Source organism: Mustelus asterias, chromosome 5 (assembly GCF_964213995.1).
Source record: "Mustelus asterias chromosome 5, sMusAst1.hap1.1, whole genome shotgun sequence".
NCBI lineage: Eukaryota > Metazoa > Chordata > Chondrichthyes > Carcharhiniformes > Triakidae > Mustelus > Mustelus asterias.
This window is the reverse complement of record NC_135805.1, coordinates 12333635-12349745: the sequence shown is the minus strand read 5'-3', so window position 1 is coordinate 12349745 and position 16111 is coordinate 12333635. Positions and strand designations below refer to the sequence as shown.

The window sequence follows — 16111 nt, the reverse complement described above, 5'->3', positions numbered from 1 at the left end:
TCATTCATCCGTTGTCGTAGCGTCTGCATGGTTTCCCCAATGTACCATGCCTCGGGACATCCTTTCCTGCAGCGTAACAGGTGGACAACATTGGCCAAGTTGCAAGAGTATGTACCGTGTACCTGGTGGATGGTGTTCTCACGTGAGATGATGGCATCCGTGTCGATGATCCGGCACGTCTTGCAGAGGTTGCTGTGGCAGGGTTGTGTGGTGTCGTGGTCACTGTTCTCCTGAAGGCGGAGTACCCTTCATCGTCCAGTACTTCCCCGGAGTGGAGAAGCTACGACATCTCCTCCGGAGCCTTCAACATGTCATTGTTGAAGACGAACATCTCGCCAAGGCCATCCCCACACCCCCACTTCTTGCCTTCAAACAACCGCACAACCTCAAACAGACCATTGTCCGCAGCAAACTACCCAGCCTTCAGGAGAACAGTGACCACGGCACCATATAACCTGAGGTCAGCTGCATTGAGATCCAGAAGCCCCACCGTCCTCTGGCACTGACACTTGTGGATTCCCACTAGTGCCCTGCACCATGGAGCTTATGCCTCACACATGGAGGTGTGACCCGAACCATGTCGCGGACCTAGGGGCACATCCTGCAGCAAGGTTGGCACTGCCAATGCCAGTCTAGCATTGTTGGCCTTGCTGCGCTGAATTAACAGCACCATCTCCTCAGACCAAACGTGGGACTCCTCCAATCGGCCTTGCGCTCCAAGGAGGGATACTGTCAACCCTTTCTGATGTTCGTGACTCTGCCTTTGCAACTCCAGCAGCTCTGGACTGATCAGACTCAGGGGCACGTCACCGGCCTGGGGCTCAGCAGATTCCTGGGCTCTGGCATCCCTCGAGTGCCAGCTCTCTGCCTGCTGTGGATCGCCAGCTGGGTGGTGTTTACCAGTAAGAGCGCCAGAAGCCTGCCCATTAGGTATTCCCACCGAGGTGTGTGTGCGCGCGCTGGCAGAGCAGTAGCAGCTGTGACGCCTCCTTGATGCTCATCTCGGAGATGCCTCCCTCAGAGCTGCTCGTGTCTCTGGTCTCCAGAGGGGGGTGAGGATAGTCCGAATTGGTTGACTGATTGTCCTCAAGCGAAGCGGGAGGGCATTAGCGTATCACAAGGAAGGCTGATGGGAGATAGTTAACTCGGGTGAGGCTTGCATCACGGCTGCACGTATTGAGGTTTCTCACTTTTGTCTCTTGCCCCCACCTTGCCCTCTGCACTGGTGCGGACCTGCCCCTCGCCAGCCAGCAGCACGGTGGCACATTGGTTGGCACCGATGCCTCAGCACCAGGGACGAGGGTTCGATTCCCGGTCTGGGCCACTGTCTGCACTGTGCAGAGTCTGCACATTCTCCCCATGTTTGCGTGGGCTTGCTCCCACGGTCTGAAAGACGTGCTGGTTAGCTGCGTTGGCCATGCTAAATTCTTCCTCAGTGTACCCGAACAGGCGCCGGAGTGCGGCGACTAGGGGATTTTCACAATAAATTAATCGCAGTGTTAACTGCAGCCTACTTGTGACTAATAAATAAACTTAAAACTTTAGCTCAAGGTCTCTCTCCTCAAAGGACATGCGGCTTCTCAGCTCAGTCTTTTAGTGAGACAGATAAGATATTGTAGGCGGGAGTTCTACTGGGTCAGATGGTGATGAAGAACGGCTTGTGTGGGTGATGAGTGGGAGTGGGGATATGAGGAACAGATTTTCTTCCGGAGGGGACCATGTGGAGTGGGGGCATGACAAGTGTTGGGATGTGGTGAGGTGGCTGGAAGTGAGATCAGTGTGGAGGTGTGAGGGGTGTGTGAAGGGGTGCAGTGGGAGACATGAGGAGCAGACTTACCCTGGCTGCATGAAGAAAGTCATTCATCTTCTTTCGGCACTGTAACCCCGTCCTCCCATGGAGCAAGCTGGCACTCACTGCCCCAGCCACATCCTCCCAGACAGAGGTGGTGACCTTGCTAGCTGGACGTCTGTGTAATTGTGGATAGAGGAGTCACACCAGTTTGGTGAGGGCTCTCTCTGTGAAACCTGGTGCTGTCTTCCTGGCAGCCATCTCCCGATTGGACATGTGAAACTGCTGTGGAGGTGTTTAAAAGGAGCGCCCCACTGATTACAGAGATTCATCTTTCCCACGGCGAGTCAATCAGAAGCATGAGCGCCGCACGAAACATGTGGATAAATCTTTTTGTTAAAGAGGCTGAATATACGTCGACTTTTCCCACTGTTGGGATTCTTCCCGATTTTCTCGCCAGGACCAACATGTTGAAAAAAATATCAGAAAATTCCACCCAAGAAAGGAATAGAAGGATATGACGATAGGATGAGATGAAGTAGTGGTGGGAGAGGCTTGTGTGGAGCATAAACCTTGACAGGACCAGTTGGGCAGAATGGCCTGTTTCTGTGCTGCAAAATGCATGTATCGGTGTTTACAATAGTTAGAGTATGAAGATGGCAATGGCAGCAAACAACACCGAGGTGACACAGTATGTTAAAGGTAATTTCAATCCTCCTAGAATGTCCTTTCGCGGGTGGCACAGTGGTTAGCACTGCTGTCTCACAGCACCAAGGACCCGGGTTTGATTCCCGGCTTGGGTCACTGTCTGTGTGGAGTCTGCACGTTCTCCCCGTGTCTACGTGGGTTTCTTCCGGGTGCTCCGGTTTCTTCCCACAGTCTGAAAGATGTGTTGGTCCAAAGATGTGCAGGTTAGGTTGATTGGCCATGCTAAATTGACCCTAGTGTCAGGGAGATTAGCAGGGCAAATATGTGGGGTTATGGGGATAGGGCCTTGATGGGATTGTGGTCAGTGCAGACTCGATGGGCCAAATGACCTCCTTCTACATTGTAGGGATTCTATGATTCACGTCATTGCAGAAGAGCAATGGAGGCAAAAGCTTTCCCACAAGAAGTGAAAATCAGAAGGAACATCTGCTGGGTTGTTCTCCTGCAAATTCTACCAGATGCCCCAAGGGCGGCAGTCTAACTTCCACCAGAATCAAACAGGTGACAGAGCCTGGGGATGGAATCTTTTCAACCCCGTGGAGGCAATGTTTGAAGCTTGGGGGCCAGTAAAGTTAGAAGTTGTGTGTCAGGTATTCCGTGCGCATTTGCCTGAAGTGGGTGCAAAATGGTGGGTAGCCAATTAAGGACCCACTTGGAGCTGAGTTGCAGATGATGCTAAAATTTTCCCAGCATCGGATCAACATCCTGCTGAGGCAGGAGGCCAGTAGCAGCTTGGAGGCAGCCTCCCAGTGCCAGCCAGTGCCTCCTCTCACTCACTCTATCATTGTACTGAATGAATGCAGGCGCTGCAGACTAGGCCATGACCATTCTCCTGCAGGCAGCTACTCTCCATGCTGACCTTTCTTACATTAAATCTTGACCAGGTTTCCAAGAAACAATCCCAAAACCTAAAATTTTTCAAAGGGTGGAAGATTCTGCCCTGTCATTCCCTTTGTGCTACCATGTAAAACAAACCACTAACAGAGAAACTTTTCAATTATTGTAGTTCATGTTAAATTGCAGATGCTATTCTGGCAAAAATAAGTCCAAGACTAAACTGCAATTGTCGAAAGGAGCAGAAAGAATCAGAAGCTGTTTACATGTGTTCTACTGATAATTTTTTTGCTGATGTTACAGTTGCCACATTGGCAGCAAACAACAGACTGAATGAGCACAGCTAAAATTAGAATTATTCCAATGTATACTGAAGAGTGAAGCAAGCAGGTATCAAAATTGGACAAAAGCAAAAACTGCAAATGTCAGAAATCTGACATAAAATAGCAATGTCTAGCAGATGTGTTGGCTTCTGAAAAGAGAAAAGGAAGTGAAGTCTAAGCAATTTAAAAAAACATCCTGCAGGTTGGGGAAAGTTGGAACATTAAGATTTGTCTGAACACATCCAATATTCTTTACGTTTGTGTCAATCACTTCAGGTTAAGCATACAAAATAAAAGTCTCCGGTGGTGTACCAAGGGTTCATGATACACAGGTGAGAAATTCTTTGGTAAAGTGTGCTTAACTGTTTCCAATCATTTCTGCCAATGAAAACACTTTAGCTCCCTTTGAACATCAACAGTGTAAAAGCTGCTCAGTTACCCTGGCTTTCGGTACTGAGGAGACATCTAAAATCTAGTTATGAATTATTATAAGTCAAAACATTTATCAAGAGTCGCTTCCCTTTCAAGTGCAGACACCTTCACATTAAATATCACCAAATCTCCCATTTCAACGCTCACAATAAGCAGAAGAATGCACCGTTTGATACACAGGAACATTATACCAGATAAAGTAGAATGCAAATATATACCCCTTCAAGGCTGGAAATCATTAGTGCTCTGCCTTCCTGAAACAAATACTTACTGGTGAGTTGAGGATAAATTCATGGATAGCAAAAGACGCACCTATGAAATAGCATTGTCTCACCCACAAGGCACAAGTCAAGACTGCAATGGAATACTCCCCACCTTCCTGGGTGAGTGCAGCTCCAACAACACTAAAAAAGCTCAATAACATCCAGGGTAAAGCAGCCCACTTGATTATTACCTCATCCACCAACCAACCCAAACAATCATTTCCTCCACCATCAGATACTATTCACCAGCCTATGCCTACTTGGAGTCTATCACTACGCTCATAGTGGACAACACTTTCCAAGTTTTGTGTCATCTGAATTTTTTGAAGTTTTGCCCTGCACAATAATTGAAGTCAAGATCATTAAAAGAGGTCAAATAAAGTATTGGTCCCATTTGCAGTCCCTGGATAACCCCACTGTCTACCTACCTCCAGTCCAAAAAACAACCATTCACCACTTCTCTCTATTTCTTGTCACTCAATCAATTTTATATCCATGCTGCCACTTTTTAAAAAAATTCATTCATGGGACATGGTCGCTGGCTGCCAGCATTTATTGTCCATCCCTAGTTTCCCTCGAGAAGGTGGTGGTGAGCTGCCTTCTTGAATCACTGCAGTCCATGTTCTGTGGGTTGACCCACAATGCCATGAGGGAGGGAATTCCAGGATTTTGACCCAGCGACTGCAAAGGAACGATGATATATTTCCAAGTCAGGATGGTGAGTGGTTGGGGGGGGGGGGGGGGGGGGGGGAGGTGAACTTGCAGATGATGGTGTTCCCATTTATCTGCTGCCCTTGTCCTTCTAGATGAAAGTGGTTGTGGTTTTGGAAGGTGCTGTTGAAGGATCTTTGGTGAATTGCTGCAGTGCATCTTGTAGATAGTAGCAGCAGTGTGTACTGAGTGTCGGTGGTGGAGGGATTGAATGTTTCTAGATGGGTGCCAATCAAGTGGGCTGCTTTGTCCTGGATGGTGTCAAGCTTCTTGAGTGTTGTTGGAGCTGCACCCATCCAGGCAAGTGGGGAGTATTCCATCACACTCCTGACTTGTGCCTTGTAGATAGTGGAAAGGCTCTGGGGAGTCAGGAGATGAGTTACTTGCCACAGCATTCCGAGCCTCTGACCTGGTCTTGTAGCCACTGTGTTTATGTGGCAAGTCCAGTTGAGTTTCTGGTCAATGGTAACCCCAAAAATATTGACAGTGGGGGATTCAGTGATGGTTACACCATTGAATGTCAAGGGGTGGTGGTTAAATCTTGTTGCATTTGAACATGGACTGCTTCAGTATCTGAGGAGTCGCAAATGGTACTTTTATTCCATGAGCTTTAACTTTGTTAATAAAGCCTGTTATGTGGCACTTTATCAAAGACCTTTTGGACATCCATTTACACCACATTAACTGCATTACCTCCAACCCTTCTGTTAGCTCATCAAAAAATTCAATCAAACTAATTGAATATGAGCTGCCCATAACAAATTATATGCTGGCTTTTCTTATTTACTCCACATTTGTCCAAGTGACATTTAACCATGTTCCAGGTTATTTGAAAGCTTTCCCATCACTGAGGTTAAACTCATTGGCCTGTAGTTGTTGGGTTTTTTCCTGTCCCCCTTTTCGAACCAGGTTGAGACATTTGCAATGTTCCAGTTGTCTAAGGCCACCCTGTATCTCAGGTGGATTGGGAGATAATGGCCTGTATCTCAGCAACTGTCACCTTTACTTCCCTCTATATTTTGATGTATCTCATCTGGTCCCAAGGCTCAGCAACCTCAAGCGCAGCCAGCCTTTCTAATACCTCGATCAATGTTTTGTCTATCCAGTGTCTCAACTACCTCCTCCTTCATTATAATTTTGGCTGCATCTTTTCTCTTGGTAAAGACAGATGCAAGATACTCATTTAGTACATCAGCCATTCCCTCTGTCTCCAGGTAGAAATCCCACTCCTGGCTTATCTTAGTTCCAATCACATTATTTTTCCTGAATTATTTTTGACAAGATTGATCGGAGATAACAGCCTCAAAATATGTTGGGATTAAAACGAACTAACAAGGTGGGTTACATTGTTAGTGATCTACATTGGACAAAAAAAATCAAGTGAATTTTCCACCCGAAAACAAATGATCGTTTCTTTCACCCACTGCAGGTGCATCGATTTGCAACCAGCCATTTATTTTGCAATCTTAAGTGGAAATAATAGATACTGCACATGCATTTAACTCTGGGCTTGACTTAAATATAAAGGAATGAATAGATTATGTGGACCATGATCTGAAAATCATCTGATTCATTAACAGTTTGCATCCAATTTATATTCAAAACCTGACAAAATTAAACACACACAAACAAACAAAATTCAGTTTTTCTTTTGACAAAAAGATTGTTTCACAATTTTTAGCTAAACAAAAGTAAGCGGTGTATATTGAATATTGTCTTGTTTGAAATAGAATCATTGAATAATACAGCCATTTGGCCTATCACATCAATGCTGACCCTTTGAAAGAAATTACTCTCACTTCCTGCTTTTCTTGCAGCCTGCAATTTCTTTCCCTTCAAACATTTATCCAATTTCTTTTGAAAAATGATTAAGTCTGTTTCTCCTACTCTTTCAGGCCGTGTATTGCAGATCAGAACAACTTACTGTACTGTTAAAAACATCTCCCCTCACCTCCCTTCTAGCTCTTTTGCCACTTACAATGAGACCACAAGACATAGGAGCAGAATTAGGCCACTTGGCCCATCGAGTCTGCTCTGCCATTCAATCATGGCTGATATTCTCCTGCCTTTTCCCCATAACCCCAAGCCCCTTATTAATCAAGAACCGATCTCTCTCTGTCTTAAAGACACTCAATGACCTGACCTCCACAGCCCTCTGCGGCAAAGAGTTCCACAGATTCACCACTCTCTGGCTGAAATTCCTCCTCATCTCTGTTTTAAAGGATCATCCCTTTAGCCTGAGGTTGTGCCCTCTGGTTCTAGTTTTTCCGAATAGTGGAAACATCCTCTCCACGTCCACTCAATCCAGGCCTCTCAGTATCCTGTAAGTTTCAATAAGGTCCCCCCTCATCCTTCTAAACTCCCAACGAGTACAGACCCAGAGTCTTCAACTGTTCCTCATACAACAAACTCTTCATTCCAGGGATCATTCTTATGAACCTCCTCTGGACCCTTTCCAAGGCCAGCACTTCCTTCCTTAGTATCTTAAAACTGTCTCCTCTTGTTAATGTGTCAGCCATGGTTCAGTTGGTAGCACTCTTAACTCTGAGTTAAAAGGTATAAGATTCAATTTCCACTCCAAGAATAAGTACAAAAATTAAGACCGACGCACCAGTGCAGTACTGAGTGAGTGCTGCACAGTTGAAGGCGCCGTTCGATGAGATGTTATAACGGAGGCCGCATCTGTTCTATCAGGTGGATATAAAATGTCCACTATTTCAAAGCAGAGTAGTTCTATTCGGTGTTGAGACCAATATTTATCTCTCGTCTAAAATCACAAAACAGATTATCTGTTTATTATTGCATTGTTGTCTGTGGGAGCTTGCAATGCACAAATTGGCGGCCTTGTTTCTGACACTGCAAAAGGAATTTGAAGGTTGCGCAGTGATCTTGTCACTGGACCGAGTGATCCAGAGGCCAAAGCTACTGCTCTGCGGATATGGTTCAAATCCTACTGGTGAAATTTAAAATTCATTGAATTTAATAGATTCAATGATTAAATTAGGAATTGAAAGTTAGTTTCAGTATGGTGACCGTGAAACTATCATTGATTGTTGTACAATCCATCTTGTTCACGCATGCCCTTTATAGGGAAGGAAATCTGCCATCCTTACCTGACCGGACCTATATATGATTCCAGAAACAGAAACATGGTCGACTCTTAACTACCCTCTGAAATGGCCCAGTAAATCACTCAGTTGTACCAAGATACGACAGAAAAGTTGAACCAGAGATATTGGTTCAAGAAAGGAACTCACCCACACCTTCACAAGGGCAATTCAGGAGGGGCAACAAGTGCTGGCCATAAAATAATTTTTAAAATGTCTATAAAAAGTGCTTGTCCTGCAGTCATGAAAGATTAATATACAAATGAAAGTCTTTTGCTTTTTTAAAAAAATGATCCTGCTGCCAGTTTTTCCTTATTTCCTCTATAATTTTAAATGTTCCAATCAGCTCTCCTCTAAACATTTTCCCAAAGGAAAATAACCACAGTTTCTCCAGATAGCTCTCCTTTATCCTGGGACCATTCCAATAAATCTTTTATGCACCCTGCTGTCAGGCCTTAAAGTCTTTCCTGAAGTGTGGTGCCCAGAGTTGAACATAGTACTGAGCACTCCAGCTCGGACCTAATCAGTACTCGATAAAAGTAATCTGGGTTTTTTTGTTTTACCTCCTGTTGCGCTGCCATTGAAGATACTCAATATAAGTTTCACTTTAATAAATATTCTGAAATTCATTCCACACACTTTCTTCAGATCATTTTGGAAAAAAGGGCCAAAGAAATACTGCCAGTCCAAATATGTGTGGGTTAGTTGGACTGGCCATGCTAAACTGCCCCTCAGTGTCAGGGGGACTAGCTAGGGTAAATGCATGGGGTTATGGGGATAAGGCCTGGGTGGGATCGTGATCGGTGCAGACTTGATGGGCCGAATGGGCTCCTTCTGCACTGTAGGATTTAACGTTTCCAACTGAGAATAAATATTCCCCCAGCTGGGCTGACATCCTGGGCAGCAAGAACTTAGCCACTCTGAAGGATTAACATAAAACTTCAGTTTTGTCGCAAGTGTTCATTGACTTTAATCAGTATTAAATGGTTCTATCCACTTATATTGATGAAAGAATGGTTGTCAGTACTTAGAGCAAACACAGCAGCAACTTTCATTTCCACAGTGCCTTTAACAGAGTGAAGCATTCCAAGGCACTTACTTCACTGGTATATTGTCCAACAAATTTCAATACTGAGCCACAAAGGAGACACAAGAGAAATTACTAAAAGCTTGGTCAAAGTAGGCATTTAGGAGTGTCTGAGAAGAGGAGGAAAGAGAGATACAGAGAGAAGAGAGTCAGGAGGGATTTAAGGAAGGAATTTGAGAGTTTGGAACTTAAGACAGCTGAAAGGCAAGATTGGAGGAACTGAGTGAGTTTGGATGGCTGTGAGGCTGGAGGAAGTCAGGGAGATTGGGAGAGATGTGAAAACAAGCATGACAATTTTTAAATCAGAACATAAACCAATGTTGGTGCTGAGGTGATGGGTGAACAGGACATAAACAGTTTAGAATACAGGAGCAGGGCAAGATGAATCCACCTATAAATCCACCTAGAAAAGGGGAATTTCACAGTGACTTCATTGCAATGTTAATGTAAGCCTTACTTGTGACTAATAACTAAACTATAAAACGTTACTTTATAGTGGAAGACAAAGCATTGATTCACTTGAGCATTCGGCTCAATTTCACAAGTGCAGAAGCAGAGCTGGTGATCTTCAGCTTCACACGTGGACTTTCACTCCAGCAAATATAACTGTCACTGCATGGGCTATCCTTGAAGCAACTCACCCACTCATCTCCAAACTCCGTGGCCTAGGGCTCAGCTCCTCCCTTTGCAACTGGATCCTAGGCTTCCTAACTCACAGACCGCAATCAGTAAGGATAGGCAACAACATCTTCTCCACGATCATTCTCAACACCAGCAAGGCTGTGTTCTCAGCCCCCTACTATACTCCTTATACACCTTTGTGGAGCCAAATTCCCCTCCAACTCCATTTTCAAGTTTGCTGCTAACATCACCGTAGTGGGTCGGATCTCAAACAATGATGAGACAGAGTACAGGAATGAGATAGAGAATCTGGTGAACTGGTGCGGCAACAATAATCTCTCCCTCAATGTCAGCAAAATGAAGGAGATTGTCATCGACTTCAGGAAGCGTAATGGAGAACATGCCCCTGTCTACATCAACGGGGATGAAGTGGAAATTGTCAAGAGCTTCAAGTTTTTAGGTATCCAGATCACCAACAACCTGTCCTGGTCCCCCCCTTGCCGACACTATAGTTAAGAAAGCCCACCAATGCCTCTAATTTCTCAAAACATTAAGGAAATTTGGCATGTCAGCTATGACTCTCACTAACTTTTATAGATGCACCACAGAAAGCATTCTTTTTGGTTGTATCATGGCTTGGTATGGCTCCTGCTCTGCCCAAGACCGCAAGAAATCACAAAAGATCGTGAACAAAGCCCAGTCCATTGCACAAACCAGCCTCCATCATCCTAGAATCCACCTATACTTCCCGTTGCCTCGGAAAAGCAGCCAGCATGATTAAGGATCCCATGCACCCCAGACATACTTTTTTCCATCTTCTTCCGTCGGGAAAAAGATACAAAAGTCTGAGGTCACGTACCAATTGACTCAAGAACAGCTTCTTCCCTGCTGCTGTCAGACTTTTGAATGGACCTACCTCGCACTAAGTTGATCGAGGACTAGCTATGACTGTAACATTACATTCTGCACTCTCTCCTTTTCTTCTCTATGAACGGTATGCTTTGTCTGTATAGCGCACAAGAAACAATACTTTTCACTGTATACTAATACATGTGACAATAATAAATCAAATTAAATCAAAAAATCAAAACCAATCTGGCCTTGAAATTCTTTCTCATCAATATCCAACAAATAGATAAAAGCCTCAAGGAAGATTTTGCACAAGGAGATCAATCAAAAGGGAACTCCTTCAGATCACTAGCTTTCAATAGGTTTAGAAGCCACCGCAATAGAGACTCTCCCACTGCATTAGGTAGAAGTTTTTTTCTCTCCAGAAAGTCACAATGGAGATTTTAAAGTCCAGATGGTTTTGTTTAGATAAAATTCAAGGTGAGCCACATGTTTTCACAATCCTTACCCTGTAAACTCTCATGGTCAACTACAGAATCAGACAATAAGTATATAAAGAAACAGCTACAATTGTCCGATAATGCAAGACTCCATCGGTTCACTGATAATAATGATCAGTGGTTTGTAAGCAATTTATAAAGTTGGAATACAATCTTTTGTTAAAATGAAGGACAAAAACAGAGCAGGTCTGCCATCTTTCAGGGGGATGTGTTAAATTGAGAAATTGTATCAGTTACCAATTGCACCGGTAAGGGGAGGCAGTGGCGTAGTGGTATTGTCACTGGACTCGTAATCCAGAGACCCAGAGAAAGATCTGGGCACCCCGAGTCAAATCCTGCAGATGGTGACATTGGAATTCAGTAAAAATCTGGGATTCAAAGTCTAATGATGACCATGACACCATTGTCCATTGTCATAAAAACCCATCCTTTAGGGGAGGGAAATCTGCCGCTCTTACCTGGTCTGTCCTACATGACTTCAGACCCACAACAATGTGGTTGACTCTCTCTGGAATGGAGGGCAGTTAGGGACGAGCAATAAATGCTGGCCCAGCCAGCAATGCTCACGTCCCATAAAATGAATTGTAAAAAATTACCATTAATTGTATCAACATATTATCAGATTAAATCTCCTAAGAATGCTTTGATAGCCATCACTATTTTTATGTTTAAGACTGCCAAAAGGACATTCCTGTCTCCCTGAGGGAGACAGCTTTACAAGGTTTCAGCACACGTTTGGACATTGAAAGAAGCAACACTACTCTAATGAAACGACTCAAATGTCAAAAGACCTTTTTTACAAGACTATTAACTCTCTCGGTCAAAAGGCAGATTTTTAACACTAACTTTTTAGTTCATTCCCTCCTTTTCTTTGTTCTATTCTTAAACTTGAATTTTGCTTCCATTCCCTAACCAGTCTTATTGCATCCATCATTCCTTGGTCTTTTCCTGTTCCCTCACCTCTGTAACTTACCTTCTCTGTCCTCTTAGCTGACATGTAATATTTTGGAGGTAGGGACAAGGCTTAAAATTAGGATTTTACTGACAAAAGAACAGGACAGAAATAAGAGACAGGAACAATTATCTTGCTTTTGCAATCCCAATTAACTGACTAACAGCTCTGGCAAACAGACCGTGGCTCCTGCAATCTGGAAGTTGTACTGTTTCTGTGATTTGTCTGAAGAGGGGTGTGCATAATGAAGAGTAACAGTTTCCTATTTGCAGAATTGTCTCCTGGATTAAACATACACTATTCTGCCAAATCTACCTCAGAATGATGGATCTTAAACTAAACAATAAACTTATAGACCACAAAAAAATCATATTGATGTACAATTAAATAGAAGTATGAAGCAAAGAAGTTTGACAAATGTTGAGCTGTATCTCAGCTGACAGCACTCACCTTGGGGTCAACAGATTGCAAGTTCAAAACCCAGCCCAAAGCTTGGAGCATGTAATCATAGAAACTAGAAGCTGGAGTAGGCCATTCGGCCCTTCGAGCCTGCTCCGCCATTCATTTTGATCATGACTGATCATTGAATTCAATATCCTAATAGAGTCATAGAGGTTTACAGCATGGAAACAGGCCCTTCGGCCCAACTTGTCTATGCTGCCTTTTTTTTAAAACCCCGAAGCTAATCCCAACTGCCTGCATTTGGCCCATATCCCTCTATACCCATCGTACCCATGTAACTATCTAAATGCTTTTTAAAAGATAAAATTGTACCCGCCTCTACTACTACCTCTGGCAGTTTGTTCCAGACACTCACCACCCTGTGAGTGAACAAATTGCCCCTCTGGACACTTTAGTATCTCTCACCTTAAACCTATGCCCTCCAGTTTTAGACTCCCCTACCTCTGGGAAAAGATATTGACTATCTACCTTGTCTATGCCCCTCATTATTTTATAGACCTCTATAAGGTCACCCCTCAGCCTCCTACGCTCCAGAGAAAAAAGTCCCAGTCTATTCAGCCTCTCCTTATAACTCAATCCATCAAGTCCTGGTAGCATCCTAGTAAGTCTTTTCTGCACTTTTTCTAGTTTAATAATATCCTTTCTATAATAGGGTGACCAGAATTTCTCACAGTATTCCAAGTGTGGCCTTACCAATGTCTTGTACAACTTCAACAAGACATTCCAACTCCTGTATTCAATGAAACCAAGCATGCCGAATGCCTTCTTCACCACTCTGTCCACCTGTGACTCCACTTTCAAGGAGCTATGAACATGTACCCCTAGATCTCTTTGTTCTGTAACTCTCCCCAACACCCTTCCATTAACTGAGTAAGTCCTGCCCTGGTTCAATCTACCAAAATGCATCACCTCGCATTTGTCTAAATTAAACTCCGTCTGCCATTCGTCAGCCCACTGGCCCAATTGATCAAGATCCCGTTGCAATTGGAGATAACCTTCTTCACTGTCCACTGTGCCACCAATCTTGGTGTCATCTGCAAACTTACTAACCATGCCCCCTATATTCTCATCCAAATCATTAATATAAATGACAAATAACAGTAGGCCCAGCACTGATCCCTGAGGCACACCGCTGGTCACAGGCCTCCAGTTTGAAAAACAACTCTCTACAACCACCCTCTGGCTTCTGTCCATCCTTCCCCCCCATATCCCTTGATTTCTTTAGCCCCAAGAACTTTATCTAATTTCTTCTTGAAATCAGAAAACGTTTTGGCCTCAACTACATTCGGTTGTAGTGAATTCCACACATTCACCACTCTCTGGGTGAAGAAATTTCTCCTCACCTCAGTTCTAAAAGGTTTACTCCTTATCCTCAAGCTATAACCCCTAGTTCTGGACTCCACTGGAAACATTCTTTCTGAATCTGCCCTGTCTAACCCTATTAGAATTTTATAAGTTTCTATGAGATCCGCTCTCAATCTTCTAAACTCCAGTGAATATAATCCTAACCAATTTAGTCTCTACTCATCTGACAGACCTGCCATCCCAGGAATCAGCTTGGTAAACCTTCGCTATATTCCCTCTATAGCAAGGACACCCTTCCTCAGATGAGGACACCAAAATTGCACACAATACTCCAGGTGTGGTCTCACCAACACCCTATACAATTGCAGCAAAACATCCCGATCCCTATACTCAAATCCTCTTGATATGAAGGCCAACATACCATTTGCTTTCTTTACTGCCTGCGTACCTGCCCGCTTACTTTCAGCGACTGATGCACGAGGATACCAAAGTCTCTGAGTATCCACCTCTCTCAATTTACACCCATTCAAGTAATAATCAGTCTTCCTTTTACTGCTACCAAAGTGCATAACCTCACACCACAGTTAAGTTATTTGTAGATCCTCAGGCCACTCCTCACTTCTTCAAGCCCGTGATACTGCCTTACACCATGAAAGGCAAAATAGAGAATAAGTTGAAGGGCTGCAGAGGCTTGGAATCATTGAGCCCATTCAGTTCTCACGTTGGGAAGCTCCAATTGTTCCTGTTGTTAAAAGTGATGGAAACATTCTTTCTGAATCTGCTCTGTCTATGCGGAGATTACAAACTCACCATCAATCGGGCCTCCAAGCTGGATGCTTATCCGTTGCTGCAGGTGGAAGATCTGTTTGCAACTCTTGCAGGAGGTAAGACGTTCTCCAAGCTCGATATGGGTCCACCTGTCACAATCAAGGGATTGTTCAAATATAACCGTCTAGTTTGCAGGGTGTCCTCCAGTCCAGCAACTTTTCAAGAATAATGTAGCAGTTTACCTGGATGACATTCTGATCACAGGGAAAACTGAGGCTGAGGAGCACCTCAGCAACCGGGTTCAAATATTAAAAAGATTTTCAGAGGCAGGTGCACCTGAAGCATCTTCCAGGCACAGAGTGTGGAATACTTGGGTCACAAAATAACAATGCAGGCTCTGTCCCTGCGGAAGAGCTCAGTTGGCCGGCCAACTGGTTCATGACGCAGAGTAATGCCAACAGCGTAGGTTCAATTCCCATACCAGCTGAGGTTATTCATGAAGGCCCCACTTTCTCAACCTTGCCTCAAGTGTGGTGATCCTAAGGTTAAATCACCACCAGTCAGCTCTCCTCCTCAAGGGAGAGAGCAGCCTATGGTCATCTGGCACTATGGTGACTTTACCTATAATATTGGGTACAGGGCAGGGAAGGACAATGCAAATGAGAATGCACTGTTATAGGGGATGATGAATTGAGACCACACACAAAGCAGAAAGATGAGCTGAGTGTGCAGGATGGTTGCATTCTTTAGAGTGATTGTCCTACCCCCTGATCATTCACAACTTGTGGATGAAGTTCATGGGGCTCACCCGGGTGTCTCCTGAATGAAAAGGTTAATCAGGTTGTGCGTTTTGTGGTCTAACATGGATCAGGACTTGGAAAATAAGGTGAAATCCTGTTCTGTGGGTCAGATCAACCAAAGGATGGTGCCATCAGCACCACCACATCAGTGGGAGTGGCCTGACCATCTCTGGTCCAGGCTTCATGTGGACCTTGCAGGGCTTTTTATGGGTCATATGTTTCGAGTCATTGTGGACACACATTCTAAGTGGTTGGAAGCACACATCATGAGAAACATCACAGCTCTATCCATTAGGATAGAGAAGCTGCGTCAGGTTTTTGCATCTCAAGGCTTACTCATGGATTCTCAGATAAGGGTACAATGTTTCCAGGTGATTTGTTCCAAAAGCTCCTGCAGAGAAGTGGCGCACTGCTCCTTTTCACCCAGCTTCAATTGTTTTAGCAGAGTGAGCTACACAGACAACTGGAGGCAGGACTGAAGAGAATGACAGACAGGATCCTGGGAACCAAGCTTCCAGTTTCATACTGGAAGGAGACAAGAAAAGCAGAAGGAGAGACATGACCACCATGCCAGAGAGAGACATTTCAATCCAAATGACA

At 44.3% G+C, this 16111-nt stretch overlaps 1 protein-coding gene and 1 long non-coding RNA gene across 9 annotated transcripts in view; one reads left to right on the top strand and one right to left on the bottom strand.

Annotated features, from left to right (window-relative positions):
* LOC144493371 (uncharacterized) overlaps window positions 1–10953 on the top strand; it is a 29834-nt gene extending 18881 nt beyond the window's left edge. The window contains exon 3 of the long non-coding RNA XR_013497735.1: window positions 9751–10953. This is a non-coding gene — a long non-coding RNA (uncharacterized LOC144493371). The remainder of the gene's footprint in view (window positions 1–9750) is intronic.
* disp1 (dispatched homolog 1 (Drosophila)) overlaps window positions 1–16111 on the bottom strand; it is a 390670-nt gene that overhangs the window by 166276 nt on the left and 208283 nt on the right. The window lies entirely within an intron of this gene.